Genomic DNA, 26,500 nt, shown 5'->3' with positions numbered 1-26,500 from the left:
CTTTCATTGATGCCCCTAACTGGGCCACTGTACCAACTACTAAATTCAACTTTTGAGCAAATTTATTTTTTAAGCTGGCAAAGCAATCGGGTTTGAAAGTGTGGGAGCCAGAAGGAGTAGGTGGTCTAGGAGAATGGATTGATACAAGAGAAACAGGACTAAATAGAGGAAGCAACAGGAATAACAACATTACAGGATAGAGGTGTCTTAGTATGGATCGCTACCATTTTCCCTTCAGCTTTAGCAACCTCCTTTCTCTTCCAGCCTCTCTCTAATTCAGCTAAATGAGAAGCTAATGTCTTCCATTTCTGCTCACTCCATTCCTTGCATTCATTGCATGTTGTATTAATATTACATACCTGTCCCCTACAGCTAGAGCAAAGGGTATGAGTCGTATGTTAATTTGGTCATTAGGGTATTGCAGCCTTTGCTGCAGTACAGGAAACTAGAAGAGCTAGTGTTGGACATGCCGAAAGGCTATCATAGCAGAATACTTCACCAAATGGGAAGATAATAAAAATAAAAAACCAAGATGCTCTGTCAATACTACAGTATGTGAATGTTAAAAGCAGCAAACAAAATTGAGCTATTAGCTGGGTTGTTCCTCTTACTTGCTCCGAAACTGGGCGTGTCTTGTCACCTACGCAAACAAAAGAATTGCTACCACAAATTTCAAAAATTCAAGCTGATGTCAAGTAGAAACTCCTAGTTACGTAATTACTGGGTAAGTTTGGGTAAGTTACTTATAAAAAATTAAGACTTTCCATTGTTTTGGATCCAAGTCTACACATTCAACACAAGATAACTCTATAGAACAGATTTGACCCCTGCAATTCATGCAAATGGTATGAGTCACGCTTTGCTAACAGGTATTAGATATACGTACTTGCATCAGACATGGTCAAAGAATAAGTCAACAACCCAAAAAAGTCTTAATATTGATAAAAACAAGTCTCAATATTGAAAGAAGTCAAAATCATGAAAAATTCGGTCTTCTAAGAAAACCTAACACTGACTAAATTGCGTACGTAGGCTACCAAAAAAGCAATTACCCTATATACTTTACCATTGTAAGCCAATTTGTTTCAAATAATCAACCAGTAAAGTAAATGAAATAAAAAACTGAAGCTAATTGCAGTTGTTCCTATCTTTCCCAAAAGTGGGTGGGGCTAGTTACCTACACCAAAATAAAAGAATTGCTACCACAAATTTCAAATTTTAGCTGCCATACTAGTAGATACTATAGCTATATGTAATTACTTAGTAAGTTACTGATATAAAATTTGCAGTTTTACAGATACACACTTGATTCCCCTCATAACCTGCAATTATGGCAGACCACAGTAGGCAAACCAGGGTTTTTGGGTGGAATGAGGATGAGTCAGGCTGGGAATTTGGGAAACTAAGTGGAAAGGGGATTCAGTTGGGTGGTCCCCTCTAGTATGCAACAGTATGTTTTGGGAAGAATGCGATGAGTGAGTGGTTGAGAGTGAATAAATGTGAGCCGAGCATCAGTGAGCAAATGTGTCTGGGAGACCGGCAGTTGGTGTTGGATGACTATGGAAGAAAGCGGAAGAAGATAAGGAAAGGGAATGAAAGGGAGAAACGTGAGCTGCATGATAGAGGGGTTAGTGTCTGGGTAAAAAGGGTGGATAAGGCATGTAATACGGATGACTTTGACTGGAGGAAAGATACATATACGTAGTGTGTGTGGGTTTGAATTGGCAGGGTTTAGTGAAGTTTCACCGGGGAGGGAATCAGGTAATAAGGATGTAGTTGGCAGTATGAATGAGTCTCTTCAGGAGTCTGGCAGGAGTGTAAATGAGGTAAGTGATTTGGTGACAGAGTTGCGAGAGATGTTGAAACAAGAGTTGGAAGGGGTAGATGAGACAGTGAATGGGATCTGGGAGGATGGTAGTGAGGGAGATGGTAATGGGAGTCTGATTAGAAGTGGTCTCAGAGAAGTTGATGGCGGTGTAACTGAGAGTGTGTATGAGGGCCCTCAAACAAGATCCAGGGGGCCTGCGTCCGAGTATCTGTGGGGTGTTGCGGAAGGCTATTTAGTGTGGGTGTTGTGAGTGTAAGGAGACGTTGTCAAATGTAACGGGGGAGGAAATATGGAGGAGTTATAGTTCCATTTGACAACGTCTGCCTGAGAGAGAGAGAGAGAGAGAGAGAGAGAGAGAGAGAGAGAGAGAGAGAGAGAGAGAGAGAGAGAGAGAGAGTGTAATTGCTGTATGGATAGTTAACGACTGAATTGGCTGTTGGCGAGTTCTGGGTTGTCTGCTGGTGCAGCTGGAGTTGGCTGTTCAAGTTCTGTGTTTTGAGTGACGGAGTGAGTCTTTGGTTAGTCTTTAGTCAGAATCGGTGATGATCAGTAGTGTTGGCAGCGGTCTGTGGAAAGTGTTGAGGGCATCGAAAGTCATTTGAGTAGTGTGTTATTGGTTTGTTGCCGATTGTTGTTGGGTTTGATATTAGTTACTTAGAGTTGTTGTGCCTGAGTTGGATTTGTTGTGCTTGTGAGTTTTTGTTGAGTTATTTGTGAGTTGTTATAGTTGAGGGTTGTTGTTGGGGAGCTGTTGTGGTTTCTTGGTGTGGTTGTGAGTTGTTGAGGGTTGTTGTTGGGGAGCTGTTGTGATCCCTTGATGTTGTTAGTGGGTGTGTGTGTTGCCTTATTTGTGTTGTTGATTTTGTGTTGGTGGTTGGTTGTGCAGTGGTCTTTTGTTGTGTTCCTTGTTTGTTGTTGTGTTGTTGGGTTGTGGTCCTTGGTTGTTGTGTTGTCGTTGAGTCATGGGGTTGTGGTCCTTGGTTATGGGGTTGTGGTTCTAGGTTGTTGTTTTTGTTGTTGGTTGTGTGTTATGATGACCATATCCAGTGGACAGTACAGCTCCACACCCTGGTTGGTAAGTACATGTGTTTTGAGAGTTTTTTGTTTTTGTGTAGGTATAGGTCAATTGTCCTGCGTGTATTCTGTTGTGTAAAGAGGAAAGTGTGACAGAGGGTGAGTTTGGCAGCTGGATTGATTAAGTTTATGTGGGGGGGATTGTGACTTGTTTTTTAAGCTTGTGATCCCGCCACAACGTCACTGTAAATTAAAATGAATAGGGTTGCGATGTTATCTAACCACACCTTATCTAACCTAACCTTGGAGTTCCTTGCATGGCTGGGGGGATTGGAACCCACCCTAACCTAGCGTTGGACACTGTAAATTATAACAAATATGGTTGTAACCTAACCTAATGAATCTGACCTTCAAACCTCTCGTAAATCACTCATTTCTGTAGCTCCCCCACCCAAGAACCCTAGGTTCCCAACTGGTTACCCCAGACTGACAACTAAAGGTGGGGGTAAAAATCAAATAATTTCTGATAGTTTTGAAAGTCAGATTTGTACAAAATACATAAAAAACCAAAGAAAAACACATAAATCAACTCTAAAAGGAGACAGCTGTAATAGTAGAAAAATGTCTAATGCAGTTCACCTCACGGGTTACATAGCGGCTTACGGGACTCCCTAATGACCGGAAAATAAATTGACTGGAAAATCGGAAAATGACAATATTCCGTACATTTTCCTCGATATCTTTAAAATGCTTGACATATGACATTGAATTAAGTTACATCTGTTTTTTAATGTCATAATCTATGAATCTAAGTACAATTTAGATGACATTCTACGCATTTTATATCTTAAAACGTTGACCGGAAAATTTTCTGGTCATTTCGAGAAGGGTCAATTCTTCATCTTTAATCATAAATTGTTTATTAATGTTACTTTTTTCTATATGTTATTGGTACCATCATGAAGATTATTCATCTAGCTACAAATTAAGCATAAGATGCAATGGTTTGGTAAGAAATCAACTTTAAAACCTTGACTGGAAGATATTCAGTAGTGTCAATTTATATTATATATTCCTTTTTCCTTTAATAATCTTAAAAGTTCTTGGAAGTAAGTACATTCTGATAACAAAATCTATTTCCATCTTCCAATTTATTAATTTTGAAAATTGAAAGAAGAGCAATAAATAAAAACGCTAAAATTGTAACATGGAATATTGACCGGAAAAGTCTAGGGAATGAAATGCATTTACTCATAAAGTATTTAATTTTAAAAAGTATTCAGTAACAATTAATTTGAAATATATAAATATTGCAGTTGTGTTTAAAATATTAAATAATGTCTTTTATGAAATACACTTGAAAGTGGATGAAATGAAAAAGAGAGTAAACTAGTACTTGTTCTGTATTTGAACATAAGTTTGACTGTCATAATCGGTTGCCACCTACTTCTGCAGCTTATTCCATTCTCAACATTCAAATTGTGGGTGTTCAAAGACAATTGCAGATGCTGTAGAATTTTGTCAAAATTTTTATCGAGGAGGAACTCATATAAACTACGAGCCTAAATATTTGAGACCTCATTTAGTTAACTGTTTGGAGAAGGGAATTTTCACACAATTCCCTAAAAGTAAAATAAGTCGTGTTCCAAAGGTTTTGAAAATGAAAATTCATTCAATAGAAATTAGTGGCAGCTGTGGTTTACCAGAGACAATTAAGGATATGGTCCGTGCAGTGGTAGGAATGGTAGGAAATTATGCCATATTTGGAAACATCGGTCATGTACAAATATGAAAAATGACAATTTGTCGAAAATTGCATTTTTCCTAACTATACAACCTGAGGTCCTTTAACAATAGGAAGTAGCTAGCGGCAGCTGGAACGGTCGTAAGCTTCGAACAAGGGGGGAGAACGGTAGTTAACTGCTTGTCCGATCGTCGCTGGGAGGTAAACAAATCACTTTTGCTTTTGGCCCATGCAAAATACGCAGAGTGAGGGGTGGCATGAGGAGGGACTATATGTAAAGGACCTCAGGTTTGTATAGTTAGGAAAAATGCAATTTTCGACAAATTGTCATTTGTTCCGATACGTAATACAAACCCTCGGTCCTTTAACAATAGGAAGACTCACTTCTTGGTGGGAGGAATCTGAGTCTTTTTGATGAACAGACTGGTGTTCGTCCATCCCTGGAATGCCTCCCTGGTCGTAAGAGCGAGGGAGGGAATCCAAGCCTCTGTCCGATTGATCGGGGTGTGCCACCGCAGGATCAATGGTCAGACCTCTGGGCCGAGTACTAAGAGAGAGGCAAGCGTATCTCTTTGTACCAGCATTGTAAAGCACTTTTTCCTTTACATGAGCAAATGTAAAGTAATGGGTTTGTCTCATGTCGGCATCCACTTTCTCCCCCTTGTTGGAGAAAGTGGTGGATATATACTCCTATCTCTAGTTAAAGAGGTAGGATGGAGCTCTGTTGAATAGCTTACCTGCATCTGACTCCCTTCCAGCAAGGTAACGACCGTATCCCTCTGCCCACAGGTAGAGGTAGAAAAAGATGGTGAAGAGAAGCCAGTCACTCTCTCATTCACGCATTCATTCTCCCCAGTCATACAGGAATCGATGCTGTTCTGCCTGCTCGGGTGCTGGGTAAGCTTACACAACGTGTTGAGCAGCCACCACAGGTCCCAAGGAAAAAGTATCCAAGGACTTGTGGGCAATATCCCGAAGTAGAAGGACGTGAAGGTGGTCTGGTTGGCCCAGACACCTGCCTTCAGGACCTGCGCCACGGAGAAGTTCTTACGGAACGCTAAGGAGGGTCCGATACCTCTGACTTCGTGGGCTCTCGGTCTGAGCGTACGGATGTCGTCGCTACCATCAGCTTCGTACGCTCTCCTGATCACCTCACGCAGAGCCAGAAAGAAAGCGTGTTCTTGGAGACTTCTTTCTTGGTAACCCCAGTGCTACCGAAGAGGCGTCGACACTCAGGCCTGAGATGTCGAGTTCTCTTCAGATAGCGCCGTAGCGCCTCACAGGACAAAGCAGCATCTCATCCGCATCGTTATCGGTGAAGTCCAGGATGGGAGGGGATCGTGAAAGACTCCGAACCTGTCGTCAGGGATCGACGATTCTGAGTCTTAGCTACGAAGTTCGGGACGAAATCGAGCGTCACAGATCCCCAGCCTCTGGTATGTTTAACATCATAAGAAAGGCCATGTAGTTCCCCTACTCTCTTCGCCGATGCCAGGGCCAGCAAGAAGAGGGTCTTGAGAGTCAGATCCCTGTCTGACGACTCTCGGAGTGGCTCGAAGGGTCTTCGAGTCAAACTCCTAAGTACGAGAGTCACATTCCACGCAGGGGGCCCTGAGTTCCCTGGGTGGGCAAGACCTTTCGAAGCTCTCATTAGCAAGGATATCTCGAACGAATTCGAGATGTCCAGTCCCCTCAGTTTTAGGACGAGCGCCAGTGCTGCTATATCCTTTAACTGTGGGTACTGAGAGGAGCTTCTCTCGGCGAAGAAGAAACACGAGGAAATCCGCTACCTGCTGAAGAGTGGCTCTGAGAGGAGACAGACCCTGTCTACGACACCAACCACAGAAGACGGCCCACTTCCCCTGGTACACAGCTGCAGAGGACTGTCGGACGTGTCCAGGCCAATCTCTGTTGCTGCGCTACGAGAAAAGCCTCTCGTTCGCAAGAGATGGTGGATAACAGCCAGCCGTGAAGTTGAAGGGACTGGACTGCTTGGTGGTACCGTTCTACGTGTGGCTGGGCTAGAAGGTTGTGCCAAGTGGGTAGCTCTCTCGGTGCGTCCGCAAAGAAGAGCCAGCAGGTCCGGATACCAGACGGCTTGAGGCCGTTTGGAGCCACCAGGATCATTCTGAGATTGGGAGTGACCAGCGCTCGACTGATCAACCTTTCCGAATCAGACAGAAGGGAGGAAAGGCGTAAGCGGAAGAGGTTGTCCCAGGGGTGTTGGAGAGCGTCCTCTGCAGCTGCCCATGGGTCCGGCACAGCTGAAAAGAAAACCTGAAGTTTTCTGTTGTGCCGGGTGGCGAATAGGTCTACGACCGGTCGCCCCCACAGGTTTGAAGAGCCTTTCCGCTACGTCTTGGTGTAGAGACCATTCGGTCCCTATCACCTGATCCCGACGGCTGAGCTTGTCTGCTACTACATTCCTCTTGCCTGGAATGTAGCGTGCTGACAGCTCTATCGAGTGAGCCGAGGCCCACGTGCACCTGCACCGTCAACTGATGGAGCGGAAGAGACACTAGCCCCCCCTGCTTGTTGACATATGCCACTACTGTGGTGTTGTCGCACATCAACACCACTGAGTGTCCCACCAAGCGGTCCTGAAAACTCTTGGAGAGCGTTGAACGCCGCCTTGAGTTCCAGGACATTGATGTGAAGGTGCTTCTCGTGATGGTCCCACACACCTGCAGTCAGCAACTCCTCCAGGTGTGCGCCCCATCCCTCGGTCGATGCGTCTGAGAACAGAAGCATCTCCGGGGGGGGAGTGCGTATGGGCACTCCTCTTAAGAGGTTCTTGTCGTCGAGCCACCAGGCTAGGTCCTGCTCACCTTGTCCGTGATAGCCACGGGAAAGTAAGGAGGAGGATCCTTGGCCTGAGACCAACTCTCCCTTAGTCTCCACTGGAGAGACCGCAGGTGAAGACGCCCGTGAGGGACTAACTTCCTCGAGTGACGACAGATGCCGATCACGACTTTGCCATTGCTGTGCTGCCTGTTCTGACCGAGACAGGAACCGGCCGGCTGCCTCCCTGAATTTGCTGATACGCAAGTCTGCGGGAAAGACTTGCCCTGCTACCGTGTCTATCAGCATACCCAGGTACTTCATCTTCTGCTTGGGTTCGAGGTCGGACTTCTCGTAGTTTATCACGATCCCCAGATCGCGACAAAACTTGAGGAGTCGATCTCTGTCCTGTAGCAACTGCGAGCGGGAGCTCGCCAGACTAGCCAATCGTCGAGATACCTCAGAAGACGTATCCCGTTCGAATGGGCCCAAGCCGACACCAGAGTGAACACTCGCGTGAACACCTGTGGGGCGGTTGAGAGACCGAAACAAAGTGCCCTGAATTGGTACACCGTCCCGTCGAAGATGAAGCGGAGGTACTTTCTGGAGGACTGATGGATGGGTATATGAAAATACGCGTCCTTCAAGTCCACTGAAAGCATGAAATCGTTCCCCCTGATCGAGTCGAGCATGAGCGTGCCGACTCCATCGTGAACCGCGTCGTGCGAACGAAGCGGTTCAGGGGAGAGAGGTCTATCACCGGACGCCAGCCCCCCACCCAGCCTTCTCACTAGGAAGAGGCGGCTGTAAAAGCCCGGTGACTGGTCCTCCACGATTTATACAGCTCGTTTCGCCAGCATGGTCATTGATCTCCTGTCGAAGAGCGTTGTCCTTTGCTGATCCCCGGACATAGGTCTGTAGATGGACCGGTTTTGGAGATGAGGGGGGGACCGGAGGACTCGGAAGTGGGTAAGTAAGATATCCATCCCGAAGGACGTCTTACCTATCCAGTTCTCGGCGCCGTAGCGCTGCCAAGGCTCGCCCAATGGCTCGCTAGGCACCCCCACTTCCGGCAGCAGGTGAGGGGGAACGCCGTCCCTAGCATTTCCCTCCTCGTTTCGACTTCTTTCCAGCACCTCCTCGGTGGAAAGGAGGGCTGGGAGGAGGGCTGGTTGCGGCCTCCTCTAGCAGAAGTTGAAACAGCAGGAGTCTTCACACGGGGCTTGGACGGTGCAACCGTCTTCGCCGCCGTGGAAGCGCTAGCCAAGCTTCTTTGGTTTGGCCGCAGTTACTCGAGATTGCCCAGAAACCTTCGAGACTGCCTGGTGGACTAAGCGGTCACTCTCGTCAGTGCGCCGCCGTTCCACCGCAGCGTCCACCATCTCTCCAGGAAAGAGAGCTGGGGAACTCCTAAGAGGTCCATTTCGTAGCCCGAGTGCCGCCTCACGCCCGGCCCCCTTGGTCACTCGGGTAAGGACTGCGTCCCTACGTCGAAGAACCAAGTTGGCCCACAGGTTAGCAGTCTGATGGGCGAGGGTAAGAGATTGCTCTTCCTCCAGACTGGCACAGTCTCCTGAAAGAAGCGTCGTCTTCGAGAGCAGAACTCCCCAGAGCCGGCCGCTACTTTGGATATTGTGAGGGACCACAAATCCAACCAGGAAACTGCCTGGAATGCTGCCATAGCGGTAGATTCCAGGGCAAGTGCCTCCTGCTGCGAGGAACCATAGGTTCTCCGACAGGAGCTGCTGCAGGGACACACCTGGAGTCAGCCTCGCTAACTCCGGGTTAACCTGTTTCGGCAGTATCGGGTCTTCCGAAGGCACGTAAAATCGCCTCTGCCGCTGTAGAGGAGGAGGAAGCAGCTTAGAGGACCGTCCGGATTTTAGCGAGTCCTCCCGTCCTGAGACGAGATTCTCAACCTGATCCAGGACCGAGTCCGCAAGCTCCGATCGTGGCAACCCCACCATCATTTTGGGCTCCCTCTTGGGACCCCAAAATGATTCGAGCCGGGACGTGGGCTCTGCCGGTGGTAGCGGCGATCCTTCCGCAAGGTCATTATGCAGACGCATCAGCTTAATGACCTCTGCGAAGTTCCTCTGTATCTCAGGAGTTACAGCGTCTTGTGGAGTAGGACCGTCCAGTCCATCCAGCAAGAGCATATCCCTCGATACTCCTCCTTCAGAAGGAGGAACAGCGACAGACCCCTGACGGTCGCCTCCAACTACTTGCGCGTACGTTCTGGTCGGTCCTAAGACCGTGCCTGAGCCGTACGGCGTCATAGCTGGGTCACGAGCGGCGCACCTCTCGTGATCGCTCCTCGGTACCTCGCTCCTCCCGGTATAGCCCGAGGAGGTTGAAGGTACGGGAGAGGCAGACCTGACGCTCCCCCCTCGCTCGCTGGCAGGACCAGCGTGCGTGGAGGGCTGCTGCTGATCGTCAACCCGCGGTGACGGTCGAGCAGCAGGCCTAGCCTTGCCGCTCGCCTGGGGCGATTGGCTCGGCTGAGAACGTCGAGACCGATCTCTAGCGTCAGGCGAGCTGCCGCTGGTCACCGTCTCCGCCCGGTCCCATCGGGAGCGGCGGACGGTGACCTGCTAGGCTCTCTGTCGCGTCGAGGACCGGCCAGCGTCCTCTCGGCGCGTCAAACCGCTGGTACCAGCCGTGGCTGGTACCGGCGGCCGTGGGGACTCCTTCCTCGCCTCAACCCGTGGACCGGTCAGCGACCGTCACGTCAGCCCGAGCAGCCAGTTGATCGCTGAGAGAGCGTCCACTGGCCTGGCGAGAGTCGTGTGCACGACTCTCGCCAGTCTTCTGCTCCGCGCCGCTGTCTTGACGGCGAGCGAGCTCGGGCGTCAAAAAACTTTGGCTGGACGGTCCTCTTTGGAAGAGCGTCCACTCGGTGCTTCTCGCGAACCGAGAAGCGGCCGAGACGGAACCTGGTTTAGCGGCAGAACCGCTAGCACCAGGTGAGGACGCACCAGCCGAGGCTGTGCACCTCTGGTCCCCGTCGACTTCTTTGCAGAAGAAGCGACGGGCCCCGTTCCCGAAGGAACAGGAGGACCAGCAGAAGAGCTCCCCAGCTCGCCTGTGCGAGCCGGGCCCTTAGAAGATCCCGAAGGAGTCTTTCTTAGGGGGGGAGGAGGCAACCTTCTTCTTCTTCGGCTGTTTAGCCTTAGAAGTCGAAGGGGAAGGAGAGGCAGCAGACGACGAAGAAGACGACGAAGACGACGACGACACCTTCTTCCTCTTCCTCTTCTTCTTCGCCAGGCTCCGCAGGACAGACGTTCAGGTCTTCCATCCAGGAGGGAGGCCGGGGCAGTTGCCGAAGCAACAGGGCCCGACTGCACCTGTCCGGAAAGACCTGAGACTGTGACAGCACCACCAACAGCAGGAACAACAGGAACAGGTCCGGGAACAGCAGGAACGGCGGAGGAAACATCTGAAAGAGAATGCGCAGGCCCCTGATCTGAAAAGGAATGAGCAGCTGGGAGGACAGCAACAGGTACGGCAGGCACGGCAGGTACCACAGGAGAGCCAGGCGTCCTGTCGGCAGTTACCGTCATCCTTGGCACTGGCGGCAGGTCCAGGGGGGGTACTCTTTGGGCAGCGGAAGTCCGGGGTCGGCAATACAAAGAATCCAGGTGGTGGTGGCACCGTCCTCTTTGGCACGGCAGTAATGGGTTTTTGTTTGTATAGCATCCCGTTGGGTGTCACCGACATTACATGAGGCGTATACACCAGATGCGGTGGTATCTCATATGCTGGTGTCGTTACTGTGGTTGTAGTAGTGGTCACCGCACCATGAGTGACCACTGCCGACCCCGCCAACCGCTGAATCAACCCTTGGATGCTGGGCACTCCCTGCAGTCCCAGCGACTCCCACACCTGTCCCAGGTCGTCCTTCGCTGATGGCACACCTGCAGAAGCAACAGTCGGGTTAGATAGAGGGGTTTCCTCACGCCTGGGGGGAGCACCCCCACCCCCCCCCAGAGCGGACGGAAGACCCCGAGTACAGCTGTACGTCCGGGTAGCGGGCGCCTCATCCACACTCGACGATCGAGAGAGGAGAAGGGACTCCGCTACCGCAGGGGAAGGCGCGAAACGGGGGGTGGGGGCTGGCCGGGGGCAGGAAAGAGGACGAAGTGTCCGTTACCAAAGGAGTCACTGGACTTTCCGATGACTTCTTGGGCGGCCTAAGTCTCTTCCTGCCCTCGTACAGCACCCACTGCGCCTCGGACCAATTCATACATGTGACACAGGGCTCGTTGCGGGAGCACTCTCGCCCCCGACAACGAGTACAAACCTCGTGAGGGTCCACATCAACAAATGATCTAAAACCCCCACATCTACGCCCTTCCAGCCCGGGACACACTCTACGGGCGACTGGAGGCGCGGTGATATCTCCATTTCTTCCTCACTCATTGCAAGTTCTCAATCAATAAAGAAATGTACAAGTACTTACAGTCACTCTGTTTATACAGAAAGAGAGGGCAAATACTCAAACTCAAAGCAAACGACAAAGCGGGCAGAGCGATGACGAACACGTCCTTCCCACACACGGCCGAAAGCAAAAGTGATTTGTTTACCTCCCAGTCGCGCGGCGCGCGACGATCGGACAAGCAGTTAACTACCGTTCTCCCCTTGTTCGAAGCTTACGACCGTTCCAGCTGCCGCTAGCTACTTCCCTATTGTTAAAGGACCGAGGGGTTTTGTATTACGTATCGGAACAACTGAAGATAAAGACTGGTTCTGTAACTTATATTTATAGTAAAACACATAATACAATGCTAATTTAGATTAAAAATCGAAAAAATAAAATAAATATTTAGGGCTTTAAGTTTCTTCTTGCAGGATAAAAATAATTTTAACTAAATAAATAAATAAAAAATAAGAACCAAAAAACAGTCAAGTACGTACAGGTACTTCCAGGTTGGTTTGTGTGGAGAAACATCATAGTCACGTTTTGTAGCTATGGTAGGCAAAGCCTGTGCAATTTTCAAAATAAATTGGAGGATGGAATTAGATTTTGTTACCATAATGTACTTACTTCCAAGAACTTTTAGATTAATAAAGGAAAAATGAAAATATATTATAAATTGGCACTACCAGATATTTTCCGGTCAAGGTTTTAAAGTTGATTTCTTACCACACCATTAAATTTTATGCTTAATTTGTAGCTAGATGAATAATCCTCATGATGGTACCAATAACATACAGAAAAAGTAACATTAATAAACAATTTACAACCAAAGATGAGGAATTATTGACCCGTCTCGAAATGACTGGAAAATTTTACAGTCAGCGTTTTAGGATATAAAATGCATAGTCATCTAAATTACACTTAGTCATAGAAAATGACATTAAAAAACAGATGCAACTTAAATCAATGTCATATGCCAAGCCATTTTAAAGACATCGAGGAAAATGTACTGACAATTTTCATTTTCCGATATTGCGGTCGCTTCATTTTCCGGTCATCGGGGAGTTCCACAGCTTACTGCTATCATAAAGGGAAATTGGAATTTTCAATAACTAGCCTAAGTTATTCTCATGATGGAAGCAACCTAATACAAAGAGGAGCCCACACTGAGTTATCATGACCCTTTAAACCTTTATACAACAGGTACCTATAGGCCTATACACTTACCGTCCTTAGCAGTGAGGTCGCTGAGGATGGCAGAACTCACAAAATGCAAGACAAATCAAGCTTCACTATAATCCTACTCAATATTTTCTAAGATTACACTGACACTGGCCTAAAACAAATCTAGCACTCCAGCATAACATGTGACACTGGCTTAAAATACACCTAGCATCCCAAAATAATATGGAAGTATTATGCAAGGTTACTTCATAGGCGTAGTGACGTACTACCTATAGCTTGCAGGTAGCTAGCCTACCTAGTAGTAGAGCTCAAAAAGGATAGGCTAGCTAGTAGTAAGGGAACAATAGGTACATAAAAAAAGGGTGTCTATCATACACTACCGGTGAAATAATCTAAGAACAGTATTACAGAGATAATGAGAAATTTGTCGTCCTCATGTTTGTATTTTACCTAGTAGGCTAACCATCGAGTGGCTAGTAATAGGTAAAGCCTACGCATGGTGGGAGCTATTTTTCTTCACCCCTCTTCCACTGTCTAATTTAGGTAGCTAAGTTTGGTAACGGGTAGTTGGAAAATTGTCAATTGAAAGTTCTGAGCTTACCCTGAGACGATGATTGTAGCCTAGGTCTAGTCTTGATATTGCTGAGTGTAGGCCTAGTTCTGGTCAAAGGCTTATGGCGAATTTTATTAGCCAAAGGCCTCTACCCAAATATTCAATGTGTGGAAACCATAATAGACATTTCACGTGTTATTTATGCTGGTTTTAAAAGTAAAATTCACTGGACATCTCACTTAATATAAAATAAACACATGATCAGATCAACAACATAAAATTACCGTCTCATTCAGTAGTAAACTGGAGGTAATTTGCTTCATTGGAAACGTTCTTTGCTAAATCTTGTATTAATATCCATTATTTCTTAAATAAAACAAATAACCATTGTTTTATCGTAAAGTGTATATGAAATTTCGAGTTAAAGTATTCTTACGCTATTCATGAAAAATAACAGTATTTAAGCATAAAAATACACTACAGTCAAGACTTCTTCACACTAACCGACTCCCGATTGTCTCCAATCCAATGGCATTTCTCATTTTCATTTAATTTTTTAAGAACTCAGTAGTATTAAAGTTCTGTTGGTGTCCAGCAACTTAAAGTGAAAATAGTTATTGTTATAAAAAAAAAGGATCTACAAAAAAAGCAACCCAAAAGTAGTCCAGCTTGGGTGACCCAGGTAAGTCAGTGGTGTTCCAGTGCTAATAAATTGTGTTTGATTCCTTGACCGTAATAGGCATTTCTATTGGTAAATATTTGTTACATATTAAGCTCCCTGCTGGAGGTATATTATCAAACGTGATGTATGCAAGCTAGGCCTAATCATGAATTGGGGTGCCTTTAATAAACCAATAACATATCAAGTTGGGTAGCCTTTAGGCCTAGGTCTACCTGTTATTCTATTGCAATTAACCTCTTAGTCAGAATTCAGGGCCCCCGAGGACAGGACAATGTCATTTATTTATTTACTTATCTATCTATTTATTTATTTATTTTTTGTAAACTGTCAGGGACAAATAAATAATTGCTTTGTACAGTTGAAAGTACAATTAAGTGCCTCATACAATTTCAAAGTCCATTTTTGGTATTTCAATTTTTTTTAGGCATTCATTTTTTTTTATAAGTTTTAGCTGCGTATAGCTCCTGAACAATTTTTCTAGAACTGCTTTTCATTGTGTTCAAGATCCCATACAATCGGGCATAGTGGGTTTAGGTACACTGCATATCCAATTAAATAATTTATTCTCTTCAGTTTATCCAGTTTTTCAGACTCCTCTAATGCTTCCTTCAATGTCATTGAGTAATAGACACTGGCTGACTTACCTGCAATGATAAGTGGCAATGATTATATAAATAAATTTTATATAAAAAAAAATGCCAGCACTAGTAATGCTCAACACACATATAACCTCTCATGCACAAAAACCATTGCTTCCTTAAAAAATAGATATGCCGAGAAGTTTACGATAATGTTTAAACCAGTTTCCCATGAATATGAATTTTGAAAATGCAAGGTAATGGTGGTATCTGAACGCTCAAACTCCATTTCTTAATAAAATCGAAAGAACCACAATTGGTCATTTAAACTTCCATACCTTCTTTGGCCCCAGTGCCTGGGCTTTTGGCCTAAAACTCATATACATCCATCTATCCATAAGGCTCCTTACTGGTGTGCAATGTTGACTGGAAGGTGCTTAGGACTTCCCTTTCTTTTATGACCCAGAATCCTAGGTTAGGCTAGGATCCACCCCCTGTATTTTATTTTGCAGTTTACATCATTCAAGGTTAGGTTAGTTGTGAATGTCATGAGGGAAAAAGCCCCTTGGCCAGTATTTGACCCAGTGTTGTAGGTTACCTCGAGTGATAATGTATCCATGTATTACCAAATAAGTTACAAGCCGTGAAGTTAGGCAAACCCTCAGGCCAGGTGGGAAATTGTACCCTATGTTAAGTAAGGTTAAAATGTATCCTCATAATTACCCTTACTATCATATTTGTGTTTCCAAACATTTATCTTGTCATTTATACCTTTTTGAGTATGTATTTTTGTTGTGGTGCAGTTCACTGTAATTGCCCTGCCATAACCCCATTCTTCGTAATTTGTTTTGTGATTACAAAATTGTAAACCATGTATATTTCAGATTACATATCTTGTGATTTATGCATATATGAGTACAGTAATTGTGTTGTTGCAGTGAATGGTTTTTAGGGGTTCCTTGTTCAAGACCCATAGGTTCCCACAGAGGCCTCCTTCATAATTGTGAGGAGTAGAAGGTTCATGGAAAGAAAGTGTAATTTTTACCAACAGTAATGATACAAAATGCATTATAATTACCATTGATTATCAGGTGTTTTCTGAAAGGTATGTTTCTATTGTTACTGTACATTTATGAAGCAGAGGATCCCTAGTAGATTTTCTATTACAGATTAGCCTTTTTACTTTGTTGACAGGTAGTGTTGCCTACCATATAACAGAAGTTACATTACAGCAGCGACCGAACTTACCTTAACAACATACAAATTAGCTAGTTGTTGATGACAGTTTTAATAATTTATAGCTGATAATTCTTGTGATCCATTTTTAATGTTTTGAGGAATTAACTTTGAAATTTGTTCCATGTGCTCAACTCAAGAATTTACTTTGCAATTAATCATTAGTCAATGTCAAATTTCGTCTGGATGAAAATAAGCGAAATTACAGATATATATATAAATATATATATAGTATATATATATATATATATATATATATATATATATATATGTGTGTGTGTGTGTGTGTGTGTGTGTGTGTGTGTGTGTGTAATATATAATGTAGGTATAGTGTTTGTGTGGATGAAAGTGTATGTGTAACTCATTTATCGAGTGATGCTTAGTATGAGTTAAATACGTATTGTGAATACTAAAATATGCTAATAAAAAATAAAAAGCTAATTTAAAATGTATAAGATTTTTTTTATTTAATGAAGATATTTCAGCATTTCTTCTGTAGTTTAACCAGACCACTGGATAAATCACGACTATACATTCTCAAGTGATTGTGTTAGGTGTTTGGTTCTCAACAAGGAAGTTAATGGATACATTTAAAATTCCTCACCCTACAGTGACCATTTTAATATTCTCCCAACTTGTGGTAGTTAAACATTCTCTCCACATAAAGATTGTGACAGAAAGTCTTCCCACTTAAAACTCAAGTAACCTAACCCAACTGCGCCCTACCCAGTTAGGGGCTTAACACCCTCCCATCTTAACCTTGGATAATAAGATGTAGTGTACTCTAACCTTCCTTGACCTAAGCCCAGGGTGAAGCATCCTACCTGGTGTAAGAACTCTAGACCCCTGGACTCCTTTAACCATGTATAATGGGATAAATCCTAACCTTGCCTAGGGTGGCTGTTTTAAAAGCCTTTCATGTATGTATCTTACAGAAGCTTTTTTATGTGCGCGAAAAATATTCAAATTAGGATGAAGAAAAGTAGAACTTGCAACATACTATTTAATTAAGCTCTTTTTTTTATTTATTAATTTTTGTAAAAGAAAGGTATCAGAACAACAGACTAGTAACCAATTCTCTTTCTTTCCCCAGAGTGCAGCACCTTTCTGAATTTCGTATGTTGAGCTGCTTTCCCTTTACAGCAGCTCCTTTCTGTTATCTCCGCCATAGTTTAGGTAAGTCCGGCATCATTTTGTCTTGTTTCGACCGGAAATGTTTATGAATTTAACAATAAATAAATTGTATTGATCATGAACAACGTACGCATTCCCAACATGAAACTGTCTAACTTTTTATGATTTATTCAAAAATATATTTGCATCATTTTAAAGGTTAAATGTATGTCGCCGTTTTACAAGACCACCGTTCTTCCCGGTTCCTCGACTCACTCCATTCATGGTTACGGACTTACAGGCACATTCCGGCCACCTATGTGCAGGTAACTCCTAAAATGAACAGATAACTCATTTCATGTACACGCGAATTTTTAAAGTTTATTTTGCGTTACGCATTTTATTACTTTTAGTCTAGAAGTGTTATCAATTATCCGATGCTTCTTTGTCACATAAAATTTTGGTATTCTTACCTTTAATAGCTAAGTTATCTCTACTCATTTTCAATGCGTGTGTATAGTGTATACTTCAAGACTATATTATCCTTTAAGAAAAAGCATTTTATGTTAATTCTTTGCAAACAATCAATTTAGTATTGTACCCTTTAGTTTCTTAGTCCTGTTGAATAATTTAGTACGCTACTTCATTTTTAACACCTAATATTGTTTTTTACATGACTTAAATTACATCTGACCCTTCCCAATATGCTTGAGACACCACTACCGTATATAGTGATGTCTAAAACTTCAACAACAAGTACTTCTTAGGCCAACACACATTATTATTATAGTCTGTTGTATGCTTCCATTTTAGTTACGAGATTTTAGGTTTTCTAGGGTTATGGTCTGGTCCTTTTTCTTTAATTCCGTACAAGTAAGTAAATGTTCAATATTTCATTTGCACTTCTGCATAGATCGCGCAACTTCTTGTATTTTCCCCCAAAGGTCCAACATTTTGAGTTTGGTTTTCATTATGTGATACCTGCATCTTTTGTTCATTTTTTTTTTAACGGATTCTTCTATTTTTACCCAACAGTAAACTGCAGCTGCATGTCTTCTGTCTTCTAAGGTCTTGTCAGTTTCTTCACTTTCTTCTTAATTTTATTTTTTCAGACTTTTTTTTTAATGTTTTCTCAGCTGTACCATCTCCATGTGTATTTAATTCATATTCATACAAAGGTTTTTATTTAGCACTGTCCGTAAAGGCCCATAGTTAGATGATCCTCTACCATTTGTAGACTTTTGCCCTTGGAGTTTATGCTACGGATGTAACTGTTTTTTCTTCCTTTCGTCCTACCGTTAACAGCAGGAATTACACGCAATGTGTAATATTCTTGCAAAGTTTCGAACTTAGTAGCTCCACCCAGAAAGTTTTTCTTCTTCTTCCACATCATTGTTTTGTAATACTGTAAGGGTGTGAATGTGTGTTTGTGTGTAATCCAATGATCAATTTCGCATGGATAAAGGACGAACCCTCAGTGCACCTATGTAGTCATTTACGCAATACAAAATCTACTTGCATTTATGAATATACTGTTGCCTTCAGCGAGGAAAGAAGATAAAAAAATTATATATATATATATATATATATATATATATATAATATATATATATATATATATATATATATATACACACACACACATACATACATACATACATAATATAACCCAGTTTGGTTGATTATGGGGAAAACTATTTTCTTAATCGTTTATCTATTTATTTGTTTCATAAAAAGGCGAGTAAAATAGGCAGCTGATTCTCTCCCTCTCTCTATATACAGTACATTCACATTCTTATCCTTATTATTTTATATTCATCTCGCCGCCCCACCCCCCCTCCTTTTCTTTTTTCTTCATCGAGGATCCATGACAGATATTTTTTTGTACAATTTCTATCTAGACATTTGGCCCTGTTCCCACGTGCATCCGTCCATTCCACCGGCTCTTGCGGGAAAAAGAAAATTAGTGTGTTGTCGTTGGCATGGATATTTGCACTAGATTGCTCTAGAGTGGTTTTAAAACAGCGGGTCTGTTCTGTAAAATAGTTTTCATTTATCTTTTATTTATCTGAAAAAAAATATTTTATTTGTTTTGCGTCTGTTGGGTTTTAATTACTAACACCCTAGTCGGTGTTTCGTTTGTTTTTAGGTAATTTGAAGGGACATCTTTTTTCTGTATTTAATTTCGTTAGTTATTTCCATCTGTACCTCCCCTGTAGGTAGGTACTGCAGTTCTCCTGGGCCCCCTCTTTTTTCGTTTCTTTCCTTGTTTACATACGGCTCCGGCACTCACACACCAATGTCTATAGACTTTGTCCCACACGAATGAGCGCTCGAAACATTGTGAATAAAAATAACTGTAGTAGTCTGATGTTAAACTTTGCGTTGTGTGTGTTTTACTTCAATAAAAACGAGATTTCCCTTGGGCAAACCGAATATATTTATTTAAATTCATTTTTGGTACTTTGATATATCCCAATTTTGACTCTTGTATAATCAAATCTGTTGTTGTTGTTGCGAGTAATAATTTAATGTTAATTTTGATGTCAATCAGCTTTTTCTTTATACTTATGCGCGTATAATTTCCATTATTGTTGTTTGCTTTGTTCTGTAAGAAAATTTGGTTTTTATATTTTTAAGTTGGTCTGGTTATCCATGTGGATACATTTGGCCCCCTCGCTCTCTCTCATAGTTTGAATAAATCTGTTTCACCATTGCTCTATAGTTTTATATCAGTCCTAATTTGCTGTAGTTTGCTCTTCTCTGGATATAAACTGACCACTCTACTTCCCTCGTCGTCTTAAAGTTAGAACTTTCCGGCGCTTTTAGTAACTATTTTGGTGTCAGAGTATCAGGTTATATTCTCCGAACCTCTCTCTCCCTCTCGGCGTGTAAATCACTTGTATATTTCCCTCGTCCTTCCTGCTTGGACAGGGCAGTGACTGTTGTATCGATCTTACCTGAATCAGTCCGTTTCGTAGAAAATGATTTTCAGGTTTTAAGTACAAAGCTGAAGACAACAGTAGTAAACGTACAGCGCCACGCAATATACCAACCCTAAAGACGTCAAGTTCGAATCCTGTCCGGGACAGATGTGCTAATCATAATATTATTCCCTTTGGATGGGAGTATTCCCAAGGTAAACTGAATTCGATATTAATGGGGTGTCCGTTATTCAATGTTTGAAATTATTAATCATGATGAAACCTTTGTGCAGTTAAATTCCACAACAGTAGCCTCTGCATACTACTCCTAAACGGCATTTTCATCGCCAGCGCATTAAAGCTCCTCATATATTTTTGATAGGACAAATGGAAATGTGGCCATAGAGTCAAGCACTAAGCCACGTGCAGCTTTCCAGCGCAGAAGACAGTGAAAAGCGGGAGTTAGAGCGGTTGGAAAGCAGCAGGGAAGAAAGGAAGTGCGAACGGAGGCAAAGCAAAAGACTAGACTAAAAAGTGGGTGCAGCCAGGGACCAAAGGGATCCTTCAAACTACATTTTAGTAATGCCTTCAGTGCCCCACGTGAGGTGCACTGACGGTTCTGTTTCCCGCTGGGTTCCTGTTTGTAGTGCTCTTCACCCATCTACACTCATTCTCACCCTTCCATCAGCATAAATTCCTTCCATTCCAATACCTCTGTCGCCCTATCACTCCAACCCTTTCTAGTTCTTCATTTACTCCTCCGCGTCATTAAATTACTGAATTTTTTTACTCTTTTACCAATCTGTTATTGAATTTTTTTAGTCTTTCACCAATATGTTATTGAATTTTTTTACTCTTTCACCAATCTGTTGTTGAATTTTTTTACTCTTTCACCAATCTGTTGTTGAATTTTTTTACTCTTTCACCAATCTGTTGTTGAATTTTTTTACTCTTTTACCAATCTGTTTATTGAATTTTTTTACTCTTTCACCAATCTGTTATTGAATTTTTTTACTCTTTCACCAATCTGTTATTGAATTTTTTTACTCTTTCACCAATCTGTTATTGAATTTTTTTACTCTTTCACCAATCTGTTATTGAATTATTTTATTCTTTCATCAACCTGTTATTCTGCGTAAGTTCCACATTATCAAATCATTTCAGAATACTTTGATCCATCCTTTCCACTTTGCTAACCTATCGATTTTTTTGTTACCTATTTTAAGTTTACAGTTATTCTCAACAGCTTCCGTCTTTTTCTTTTTATGTCCTCCTGACACCATCCTTATTAATATTCATTGTTCCGTCCACCTGATTCCCACTTTCCTTTATAACGACATACTCCTGTATTCCCAACTTATTCCTTCTGCAAACAATTTCAAAACCTCTCTCCTCTCTCTCTCTCTAATCAAAACCTCGTCTCTCTCTCCTCTCTCAGTCTCATCGTCTCTCTCTCCTCTCTATTATAATACTATAGATATAATATATATATATATATATATATTATATTAATAGATTATATATGAGACAGACAGAAGGAAAATTAGAGAAAGGTTTGAAAACTGTTTGCAGAAGGAATAAGTTGGGAATACAGGAGTATGTCGTTATAAAGGAAAGTGGGAATCAGGTGGACGGAACAATGAATATTAATAAGGATGGTGTCAGGAGGACATAAAAAAAAAGACTGAAGCTATTGAGAATAACTGTAAACTTAAATTATGTAACAAAAAAATCGATAGGTTAGCAAAGTGAAAAGGTTGGATCAAAGTGTATATATATATATATATATATATATATATATATATATATATATATATATATATATATATATATATATATATATATGAGACAGACAGTCTTAAGGGCTGCTGTAAACTACAACGATTTTGTTAAATCGCCGACTCGCCACTTATAGAATCACCGAAGGCCGCGTTAATAACTGTCACCCGAATGGGTTAGAGGGCTGTTTATTGTTTAGGAAAATATAGCGTTTTGTGAGAAGAGACTATTTCCTTTTAGTTTATTTTTCTTATTTTGTTATTGCCGATATATGAATTAGTCTTTATTTGTTACTATAAAATCGCGTTGTATTCAGCGTTTGGCAATAATTGCTTTTGTGTTAAATTTTTAAGCCTATCTTACATGTAGCAGAAATACGCATAACAAAAGGCCAGCCAAGTCTTTTGAATTTTGAGCCTCAATTTCTCTCTCTCTCTCTCTCTCTCTCTCTCTCTGCAGGGCTTGTGAGTAAAGGGAATTAACGACCCACTTCACTTACCCTGGCGACGGCACTCGCAAGAAAATAGAACTTGAGAGAAAGAGAAGTCCGGAGTTCAAAGTTAATATAAAATGAACTGTCACCAAGAATAATGTTGGCAGTTTCAGTGGAACGTGATTTAGAACCCAGGAGAAGGAAGGAAATAAATGGTCACAGCTGTTATCGTTTCAGTTAAAATTATTTACTCTGTATCCCATTTTCTCTCATGTGGGTTATACTTGTTCAAATTAACGATCTTCGTTATTCAACGCAATATTTTAATTATACTCCACATGCAAACGTTATATAGCCGCGATTTCCAGAGGCGTTTAAATTAAAAGGAAATCCGTATAATTTCCAGTGGCATTAAAGCGTGGTAATATATTTCAAATGTGTTGCTTGCCGATAGCCTTAGGCAGAAAACGGTAATAAACATTTTTTCGTTCGTTGAACTACGGTATTTAGGTAGAAATATTTTAAAATTCTTGTACATTTTGGACGCCTTTGTGGAAAAAAATCCCTAAACTCGTAAATTGCCCTTAAACCATGAGCGAGAGATGGAGCAGAAAGAGAATCGAACAAAAACAAAGTGACTGGAGTAATAATGTCCGTACCACTGACAAACATATACGACGCAGAGTTAAGCATAACACAAATCGAGAAAAAAGAAAGAAAAAAAAAACGAAAACGAGGCAAAACAGATAACTGGCAGACTGGAAAAGGTGTCATTTATATTGATTGTGTGAGTCTGACCTCAATTTCCCGCACGAAATCATTGGCAACTGGATTGAAATTCCCTTGACGTGGCGTTGACGCTACCAGAGTGAACGTTTGGGATTTAGTTTTGTTCGTTGAGATCAGGGATCTACTTTGAAAAGAGGACATTCGTTTGCGAATGCCATTGAGAAATATCTCTTCAAGATAGGAAGAATGTACGAGTCTTCTCTGGTATACATGGTCCATATATTTACTGTACAGTGGGTTGGTGAGTTGTGTTTTGTTAGGTAGAAGAAGCAAATTCAGATGCGTTTCCAAGAGGATCGTCGGAAATATAATATCAACTGAGATGACAGTCAAGTTTCTGCTACGAAACTAAACAAGCTTCAGTAGCGGTTTATAATAGATTGTTTTCATTTGTTGTGGGAAGCATGTTTCTGCTTGGGAAAAAGAAACCTTTGTCAGCAGCAAAGTATTATTATTACTATTATTTTTGGGGGGAGAGTGGAGATGGGGGGGGAGGGTTGTAAAAGCAAATGGCTACAGTCGGCAATCAGGGAGGAACTTCTGCCCTAAGGTAAAAAGAACTCTTGAGAAGAGGAAATAGCGGTTTCTTGTGAGGCTCACAGGAAATCAGATTCTGCAGTGACTAATGGGAAATGTACTTCTTAGTAGGAAGAGGAAGAAAATGTTCATATTAATAAAGTGAGAATCATATGAGGTATATATTTTAAGGAAAAGAGGATGTTTTCACTGAAACAAATTTATACAGAGGGTGGGAAAAAATATATTTACATTGAGGTGTCCACAGGCGAATGTTTTTCAAGTTTTGATCGAAGCCTACATGTTGAGATAGCGAATGCTGGTTTGCATATTAGTGTGTGTGAAAAAAGCCAATTCGATTTTTACAGTAGACTTATCTACAATTTATGCAGGTTTATCGACCTTAGAGAAAAATATTCTTGTCTGTTTAATAAAAAAAAAATGTATGAACAATTAAAACCTTTAAACCCAAATGCTGCTGTATCTCCCGCTTCGATGAATGCCTGTCAGCTGCGTGGGCTTAATGTGCCGTAGAAATGTTTGCATGCCAATTAAGGAGCGTTATGCCACGCCCCGATAAGCAGTTTATAGTTGAACGAAGCAGGGCTTATGCCATTACGGGCTGTTGCTTCCTTGAGCAAACCATAATACAGTAGTATGCCAGGAATTAGTCTCCACGTTTACGGTTTACTTACCAGCTTCCCCTCGTTTAGCACAAGCGTTATTGACTTCAGGTGCTAATCAAATGTTGACACAACCGTCACCAGGTTTCGGGCCTTGGTTCCGAAAAAATACAACGAGAGAGAGAAAGAGAAGTAATGTGACCTTTTATCGCACTTCGTAATATCCTGTGAATAAATTTTTGTTAATATCATACAGACAATAATCATATATATATATATATATATATATATATATATATAAAATATAATTATATAAAATATATATATATATATATATATATATATATATATATATATATATATGTATATATATATATATATGTGTGTGTGTGTGTGTGTGTGTGTGTGTGTGTGTGTATATATATATATATATATATATATATATATATATATATATATATATATATATATATATATATATATATGTATGTATATGCCATATCAAACATTTATTCAGTCCAAGAGGAATCACAGTAGTCAATCAGAGTCTAATGATTGTTGTGTCGAGATTCTTTAAATAACATAGCTTATACAGAATCATGGGATTAATTAGCAATGTAGCAATAATGATATAGCTATAAAATGTATTTCAGGTATAATTATTATATATTTCCCTACTGAAAGGGAAATGAGAATAGAAAGGTTGTCAAGGTGTAACGAGGAAAGCCTCGCAGTTGCACTATGGAACAATTGTAAGGAGAGAGTAGAAGTCAGATGGAAGAAAGAGAATTCGAAGGGAGGGACAATGAAAGGAATGGAAGGGTTTGCAGCTAGGGTCCGCGTAAAGGTGCGTCCACACGGTTGAACAATGTCCGACGGACAAACATTGTTACCATATCATTGGCGAAGCAAGATGACGTCATAAGCGTTAAAACGATGGAAGTAGATCTGGCACCAAACTGTGGTACCAAATGAGGTTGTATACCAGTGTTTTAACTCTGCTCACAAGGCAAAGACTGGCAGACAATTGTTAATTCGTAACAATGTTTGTCCGTCGGACATTGTTCGACCGTGTGGACGCATCTAAGGTGAACGACGGCACTCTCCCCCAACGGGGAACATCTACCGTAAGGTATTTCTGGTCAGTTTTTGCTTTGTTGAGTCACTTTCATACCTTGGAGACACTGAACTGTAGTTCCGCTTAAAAATGAAAGCATGATATCATACCAACTTTCTTAGAATGAATTATTATCGTATATCGAAGTATAGCATTTAATTTTCCCATGACGTAATATTAATTAACTTCTCTGCCATATTAGAAAATTAGAAAGCAGCGTCATGTAACTTGGCAAGAAGAGGGTTAGAGAGCCAACAAAGAATAAAAGGTAAAAGGGCTTAAATTTGACACTCTGAAACACCCAGACATTATATTAGTTAAACGTTCGGTTGCCCATGATTGAAGTTGGCGTCGAATCCGGTGTAACCTAAAGGTAATAAATGTTTTTATTTTACTTACCGTCAGTTTTTGATCGGCGCATATGGAAGCGACGGCGATTTCCATGAACACTACTATCGAGGCGCTTGATTAACCTCTTTAAATGTACGTAAACATTGTGTTGGGTAGTTTTTCATTACATAGGCAATCCCTCAGGGATACAAAAGGAGAGTAGGTGAAACTTAGAGGCAGTTTGTACGCAGACTCAGAAATTTTCTTACATCTCTTACTCGCATAACAGGGTAGAATACGAACTCCCTGACAGTTAAGTGATTGTCAGGCGACCACAAAAAACAAGTAGAGAATTGCCTCTTTCATTCGTCTAATATGGTATATTTGTAAACAATCAGCACAATAAGAGTACTCGAGAAACTTCTGAACATGTACCAAAAGCTACTAAACCAAAGGTGTTAATCTAAAGTCAAATATTATGTATTCATGGCAGTCATCCCGAAGTACCTTCTCTCGCATTTAATTCCTATTGCAAAGCAGTTCACTAGATAGAACACACTCCCTGCTTTTCATCTTGTCTCATGGTAAACTTTCTATTATGCAGGATTTGCTTATCGCTCTACCTCTCATTGTCTTTGTGTTTTTCCAGGCCCGAGTTAGACACAGGATGGAATTATGAGTTCTTTTGATGTCAAATATGTATTAAATATTGCTTGATGCATCTGTTTATATATAAATAGCGGACTTTTATTTAATTCTTCATATATTGTGCGGTCTTCTTCTGGAACAGAATTTCCCCAGTACAACATGTTGATCAGGGTTAAGTCCACGAGAGTTGTTCTTTCTAGTAGGCCG

The 26,500-nt window shown here is 41.8% G+C and overlaps 2 long non-coding RNA genes across 2 annotated transcripts in view; one reads left to right on the top strand and one right to left on the bottom strand.

The window, feature by feature from the left end:
- LOC135225445 (uncharacterized) overlaps positions 1–13,894 on the bottom strand; it is a 140,146-nt gene extending 126,252 nt beyond the window's left edge. Inside the window, exon 1 of the long non-coding RNA XR_010316961.1 lies at positions 13,574–13,894. This is a non-coding gene — a long non-coding RNA (uncharacterized LOC135225445). The remainder of the gene's footprint in view (positions 1–13,573) is intronic.
- A 5-nt stretch (positions 13,895–13,899) lies between these two features.
- Positions 13,900–17,463, top strand: LOC135225446 (uncharacterized). Its single transcript, XR_010316962.1, has 3 exons — positions 13,900–14,207; positions 17,115–17,197; positions 17,354–17,463. It is a non-coding gene; the product is annotated as an uncharacterized LOC135225446 (long non-coding RNA).
- Positions 17,464–26,500: the final 9,037 nt, after the last annotated feature.

This window comes from Macrobrachium nipponense, chromosome 13 (assembly GCF_015104395.2).
Source record: "Macrobrachium nipponense isolate FS-2020 chromosome 13, ASM1510439v2, whole genome shotgun sequence".
NCBI classification, from domain to species: Eukaryota; Metazoa; Arthropoda; class Malacostraca; order Decapoda; family Palaemonidae; genus Macrobrachium; species Macrobrachium nipponense.
The sequence above is the reverse complement of the archived record's forward strand: the minus strand, read 5'-3'. Positions and strand labels throughout refer to the sequence as shown.